The sequence below is a fragment of the Oncorhynchus tshawytscha genome, linkage group LG14, assembly GCF_018296145.1.
Source record: "Oncorhynchus tshawytscha isolate Ot180627B linkage group LG14, Otsh_v2.0, whole genome shotgun sequence".
Taxonomy (NCBI): Eukaryota; Metazoa; Chordata; class Actinopteri; order Salmoniformes; family Salmonidae; genus Oncorhynchus; species Oncorhynchus tshawytscha.
This window is the reverse complement of record NC_056442.1, coordinates 19,243,998-19,251,459: the sequence shown is the minus strand read 5'-3', so window position 1 is coordinate 19,251,459 and position 7,462 is coordinate 19,243,998.

Genomic DNA, 7,462 nt, shown 5'->3' with positions numbered 1-7,462 from the left:
TGCAGTCCCGGCGGTTATATCCGCGGGGCAGGCGGGTTTAGGGGCATGAAATATTGGGTAGATGTAGGGCGGGTAGGAGGCGGGTGGTTTGAATAAATGGAAAACGATGCATTAAAAATCCCTGTGATGTTTAATATGCCATTTGAATCTATCTAATCGTTTAGAATCCACAGATTGTCAACTGACGTGAATTCAACGTGAAATCAACCAAAAATGTTACCCTGGAGTTACCCAATGAGGTAAAATGTTACCTCATTGGGGTTAGGTTAAAACTTGAGTGGAAAAAATATAAATTCTCTTTTATTTATGACTTTTTGCAAATCCAACCAGTTTTTCACATTGATTCAATTTCAGCACATTGAATTTTTAGGTTTAAATGACATGGAATCAATACTGATTGATTAAACCAGTTTTTGCCCAGTGGGAAACTCTCACATAGCCTTTTATAATATTTACTCCTGCAGAATTAAGCATTTCTTGCAGTAAAAGGGTACACCAAATGTACATTTTCACTCAGGAACAGGGGTGGAGAAATATTATTTATTCCTTTCAGCATCTTGAGAGAATGGATGCGCGTTAGGGACCGTCTATAAAGGTGCTATCTTTATCAGCGTCATAAAAACTGATAGTACTGTACTTCAACCACATAAAATATGCATCCAAGCCAAACGGAAATCTTATCAGAAACATGTTGGGTCATTTTCAGAACTTTTCATTCCCTTAAAAACAGTTATACTGATGTAATTTGGAAATTTAGTTTAATTTAATTAATTTAATTTTTTTGTAATTGCATTTTCTTCCTGGTCCCTAAACATCTTCCCTGCACAAGAGAGACAGAAATTAAGAATATCACTAGATTGAAGCATTCATTCTATCAATGTATGACATATTTTCTGGTGAGCATGGGAGAGAATAGAAGAGAAGCTGCATATATCGAATTATAGACTAATTAAATTGACTAACAAATAGCCTACCAAAATGTCAGAAATTATAAGCAGAAACATTCCACTGGGCACAGGTGTCAGTTAAAAGTCTAGTTTTGATTTACATTTCATTGAAATGTCAACTAACGTGAATTCAAGGTGAAATGTAAAATAAATGCCAGCATGTCATTGGATTTAGGTTAAAAGCTAAAAGCTGGGAGGACAAAATACGAAATGTCCAACATCATCACATTATTTATTGTTTGCTTGAAATGACGTGGAAGCAATGTTGAATCAACCATATTTTTGACCAGTGGGATAGGCCTATATAAATTAGGCTTAAAAATAAATCCTGCACTCCCTGTTCAAAAATCGTTCGGGCATCTCTGACTGTATGTGCATTTTCTATATTTGCGGGTCAGGGTCGGGTGCAGGCCTCAGATTTTCACTTTATCACATAAAGTAGGGCGGAAGCCGATGGGTTATTAGCATTTGCGGGGGGGTGAATTTACAGCTGACCATGACAAGGGAATGTTAACGATTTAAACCGCATCACAAGTTTCATGGCTTCTTCGGTTGTTATTTCATAATTCCATCTCTGTTCTGCTTTTAGAGATATCCTGTCCAGCTGTTTGGCTCAGACTCAGAGTCTGGTCTGTAAGTTCTCTTTCTTTTCTCTGAACATGCTCCATTCTGTCCGTTCTCTCTCTTCTCGCTGAACATGCTCCAGCATATCAATCTATCTTCCTCAAAACTAGAGCACACCTGACAGAAAGCAGGGTTGCCATGTTCACGGTTTTCATGCTATTGGGCTACTTTGAAAATAACGTTGCGGGTGAAAGTGCATTGGTCGCAGGTTTTTTGGGCGTCTTCTAAATTGCACCGCGGCTGACATGGAATTTATATATTTTTTTAATGATCTATTCATTTCACTGTGACCTGCTGTTGCTGACTTTCAGGCAATGAGGCAGGCTGCTGTTGCTGAGTGAGTGGTGGCGGGGCGGGAGCTTCATATACAGTCATTGGAAGGGAGGAGCGGGCTTTGTTTGTGTTTGTGGAGTGTGTTTGTGTGCAGTACTGTTGAGACTGAGAGAGCACTTCTACTGCAGCTGGCAGCCGAGTCACATCAGCGAGAGGAGAGCAGTACGCGCACACAAGTGAGGTGTGGTTCAACGACAAAACAGCACTAGCTAGCTGCATACTTCTCCCTACCAAATTGTTCTTTGTATTCTGACCGCCCCCAGTCCTACCAATCATTACAGCCAACGCAGCAAGGGAGAGAAACTGAGAATGAATCATCCAACAGTTTCAGAGCGAGGAAGAGAGGATTGACCAATGTGCTTCTAATTTTTCAATTCAAATGGGTTTATTGGCATGGGAAACATGTTTACATCGCCGAAACAAATGAACTAGATGATAAACCAAAGCGAGGGAAAAATAAGACCAGTAACCATTAAACTCAGAAAAGTTCCAAAATACAGTGTTGTAAGGATGTGCAAATAGTTAAAGTACAAAGGGGAAAATAAATCAACATAAATATGGGTTGTATTTACAATGGTTTTTGTTCTTCACTGGTTGCCCTTGTGGCAACTGGTCACAAATCTTGCTGCTGTGATGGCACACTGTGGTATTTCACCCAGTAGATATGGGAGTTTATCAAAAATGGGATTTGTTTTCAAATTCTTTGTGGATCTGTATAATCTGAGGGAAACATGTGTCTCTAATATTGTCATACATTTGGCAGGAAGTGCAGCTCAGTTTTCCACCTCATTTTGTGGGCAGTGTGCACATAGCCGGTCTGCCTACGGCGGCCTCTCAATAGCAAGGCTATGCTCACTGGGTCTGTACATAGTCAAAGCTTTCTTTCATTTTGGGTTAGTCACAGTGGTCATGTATTCTTTCATTGTGTACTTTCTGTTTAGGGCCAACTAGCATTCTAGTTTGCTCAGTTGTTTTGTTAATTGTTTCCAATTTGTCAAGTAATTATGTTTTTGTTTTCTCATGATTTGGTTGGGTCTTATTGTGTTGCTGTCCTGGGGCTCTGTGGGGTCTGTTTGTGTTTGTGAACAGAGCCCCAGGACCAGCTTCCTTAGAGGACACTTCTCCAGGTTCATCTCTCTGTAGGTGATGGCTTTGTTAGGGAAGGTTTGGGAATCACTTATTTTTATGAGGTTGTAGAATTTAACTGCTCTTTTCTTGATTAGCGGGTATCAGCCTAATTTTGCTCTGCATGCATTATTTGGTGTTTTATGTTGTACTCTGAGGATATTTTTCAGAACTCTGCATGCAAAAAAAATTATAATTCTGCATGTCTCAATTTGGTGTTTGTCCCATGTCTTGGTTGGTGAGCAGACCCCAGACCTCACAACCATAAAGGGAAATGGATTCCAGAACTTTATTTGTAACTCCATTATTTTTGTCTTAATGACATTTAATGTTCAGGCCCTGGTCTGACAGAATCTGTGAAGAGTATCTAGGTGTTGCTGTAGGCCCTCCTTGGTTGGGGACAGAAGCACTAGATCATCAGCAAACAGTAGACATTTCATGTCAGATTCTAGTAGGGTCAAGCCACATATCCCATGGTAGATATTGGGGTCAAATTTGTCTCCACTTTTGTGGATTTGGGTGATCAGTCCTTGGTTCCAAATATTGGGAAAGATGTTGATGTTAATATTTAGACTTGATAGGGAAGCTGAGAGGTCTAATATATTGTTTAGGTTTTCTACTGCCAAGATTACACCTTCACTATTACAGTGAAACGTTCTGTCCAGGAAGTTGTCTAAAAGGGATTGCATTTTTTGTTGCCTAATTCTTTTTTGGTAGGTTTCTACACTCATTTCCTTCCATCTATAGCATTTAATATTATGTAGTTCCTTTGGCTTTGATGCCTCATGATTGAGTATTGCTCTGTTCAAGTAGACAGTGATTTTGCCGTCAGTGGGCTGATCACTCTGAGAGACTCTGGGTTGAGGTCAGTGATACACTACTACTGCCAAGGGATGAGCTGTAGGTGTACCTACTGTAAGAGTCCCCTCGAAGCCTACCATTGACTATGTACAGACCCAGCATGCGACAGAGCGGCAGGAGTTGTGACCTGTTTTTGTTGGTTGTTTTGTCATAGTTGTGTCTAGGGGGGCATATTTGGGAGGGAATGCTGTCAACTCCAGGTAGGTGTGTTGGTACCATACTTTATTCATGGCTGTGTTCTTAGGCAAAATTGTGAGTGAGCCCACTCCCTTGGCTGAGAAGCAACCCCACACATGAATGGTCTCAGGATGCTTTACTGTTGGCATGACACAGGACTGATGGTAGCGCTCACCTCGTCTTCTCCGGACAAGCTTTTTTCCGGATGCCCCAAACAATCGGAAAGAGGATTCATCAGAGAAAATGACTTTACCCCAGTCCTCAGCAGTCCAATCCCTGTACCTTTTGCAGAATATCAGTCTGTCCCTGATGTTTTTCCTGGAGAGAAGTGGCTTCTTTGCTACCCTTCTTGACACCAGGCCATCCAACCAAAAGTCTTTGCCTCACTGTACGTGCAGATGCACTCACACCTGCCTGCTGCCATTCCTGAGCAAGCTCTGTACTGGTGGTGCCCCGATCCCGCATCTGAATCAACTTCAGGAGACGGTCCTGGTGCTTGCTGGACTTTCTTGGGTGCCCTGGAGCCGCCTTCACAATAATTTAACCGCTCTCCTTGAAGTTCTTGATGATCCGATAAATGGTTGATTTAGGTGCAATCTTACTGGCAGCAATATCCTTGCCTGTGAAGCCCTTTTTGTGCGAAGCAATGATGACGGCACGTGTTTCCTTGCAGGTAACCATGGTGGACAGAGGAAGAACAATGATTCCAAGCACCACCCTCCTTTTGAAGCTTCCAGTCTGTTATTTGAACTCCATCAGCATGATAGAGTGATCTCCAACCTTGTCCTCGTCAACACTCCTTTTGTGGCAGGGCTGAAATGCAGTGGAAATGTTGTTTTGGGATTCAGTTCATTTGCATGGCAAAAATGTACTTTGTCATTAATTGCAATTCATCTGATCACTCTTCATAACATTCTGGACTATATGCAAATTGCCATCATTCAAACTGAGGCAGCAGACAAAAATTCATATTTGTGTCATTCTCAAAATTTTGGCCACGACTGTACATGTCCCTGAGCCTGGAAATGGTTGATCTCCCCATCTAGGATGGAGAAGCTGTCGTCGTTAAAGTATGTGGATTCTATTGGGAGGATATAGGTAGCACACATGAGGACATTTTTCACTGTTGAGATAATTTCCTTATAAATTTTTAGCCAGACATAAAATGTTCCTGTTTTGAATAATTTAATAGAGTGGGCTAGGTCTGTTTTTAGCATACCCAGAGTCTCTTCCCTGTTTCAAACCTGGTAGTTCGGTGGATGGGACTACCAGCTCTCTGTAACCTAGAGGGCAAACAGTGCAGCCGTCTCCTCTATACCATGTTTCTTGTAGGATGACAATGTCTGTATTTCCAATTTCTTTGATGAAGTCTGGGTTCCTGCTCTTTAGGCCAAAGGCAGATGACCTCAGACCTTGTATATTCCAGGATGAGAGAGTAAAAGCTTTGTGTTCCATAGTGTCTAGTTTTTTTAGTGTGGTTTTAGGCCTGGACCATCACAGTAAGTGTGATCAGAGCATGTTGAGCATCTGATACATACCTGTAAGGTCGCAGGATGGGGCTTGGGCAGATATAATAGTGGGGGTTGGGCCTGCTGCTCTGCTCACGGCCTGGACATATGTCCTGCGTATGTCCTGCTGTCATGTTGAGGTCCTTTCTGAAGAGGTAGGAGGCATGGGGGGTCTGATCTGGGGGGCCTATATAAGGTGTGGCCAGGGTTTGTTTGGGGGGGTGGGGGGGGTCTCAGCTGGTTGGGATGGGGATGTGGCTGGTGATGCTGTGGTCTGGGTGTAGGTCCTCTTGGCGTGGGTTTTCACAGTGCAGGTCCTTCGGGAGGGGGCTGGTGTCCATTGCTCTGTTGTTCCTGTGTGAGGTGCTGGGGCTGCGTTTGAGGGTGACATCCTTCAGAGTCCAGGCAAAAGTTGGGATTGCTGCCTTGTAGAGGTGGACCTGGTCGTAAAGGCTGTTCAAGTCCAGGGTGGAGTGGTGGGCTAGGTAGACATTAGGTTTTGAGGCACAGTCCTGGGAAATGCTTGCATTCCCCTGATGTATGGTGGAAGGGTAAAAGACTTTTAAAGGTAGCAGGGTGGAGATGACCACTTGTGCGTTGGGGAAAGTGGAAGAAGCTTTTTCAATCGCTCCATTGAGTGCTATGGCCACACTTTCCTGCTGGGCCCTCAGGTCGTTTGTGCCGGGGGAATTAGGATGTGGCTGGGGGACCCTAGTCTGTCTTTTGACAACAGCTCGAGGGCATACCTAGTGTTTGTGCACCAGTTTAGCCACTTTGTGTTTGGGTTAAAGTGTATTCTCTTGAATGTATTTCTCATTTCTCATCATTTCTCTGGCTTTTGTGTGTCCTCGGTGGATGTGTGGGAGTTGTCAGGAGGGCTATCGGGGAAGCTGACAGGAGGGCTGTTAGGAGGGGTTGGGGTCTGTTGGGTTGGTGGGTCCTGTGTTGTCTGTCCCCTTTTGGTATTGAGGTTGTGGTCCGGATCTGAGGTTGGCTGTTCTGCTGGCTTCTCTGAGGTAGTGTCCTGCTCTCTGTCACACCTCAGCTTTCTCACCTCCATCAGTGAATTTAGCTGGGTTGTGTGTTCCACTCCTCCTTCAGTGCAGTTAGCTGGGGTGTGTTCCTCTCCTCCTTCAGTGCAGTTAGCTAGGGGTGTTCCTCTCCTCCTTCAGTGCAGTTAGCTAGGGGTGTTCCCTCCTCCTTCAGTGCAGTTAGCTGGGGGTGTCCTCTCCTCCTTCAGTGCAGTTAGCTGGGGGTGTTCTGTGCAGTTCTGGGGGTGTTCTCTCTCCCTCCTCCTTGAGTGCTGTTAGCTGGGCTGTGTGTTCCTCTCCTCCTCCTTCAGTGCTGTTAGCTGGGCTGTGTGTTCCTCTCTCTCCTCCTTCAGTGCTGCTAGGTGGGCTGTGTGTTCCTCTCCCCTCCTTCAGTGCTGCTAGCTGGGCTGTGTGTGTTCCTCTCTCTCCTCCTTCAGTGCTGCTAGCTGGGCTGTGTATGGTCCTCTCCCCCTTCAGTGCAGTTAGCTGGGCTGTGTTCCCCTCCCCCTTCAGTGCAGTTAGCTGAGCTGTGTTCCCCTCCTCCTTCAGTGCAGTTAGCTTGGGGGTGTGTTCCTCTCCTCCTTCAGTGCAGTTAGCTTGGGTGTGTTCCTCTCCTCCTTCAGTGCAGCTAGCTGGGGTGTGTGTTCCTCTCCTCCTTCAGTGCAGCTAGCTGGGCTGTGTTCCTCTCCTCCTTCATTGCAGTTAGCTGGGCTGTGTTCCTCTCCTCCTTCAGTGCAGTTAGCTGGGCTGTGTGCCTCTCCTCCTTCAGTGCAGTTAGCTGGGCTGTGTGTTCCTCTCTCTCCTCCTTGAGTGCTATTAGCTGGGTTGTGTGTTCCTCTCCCAACTCCTTGAGTGC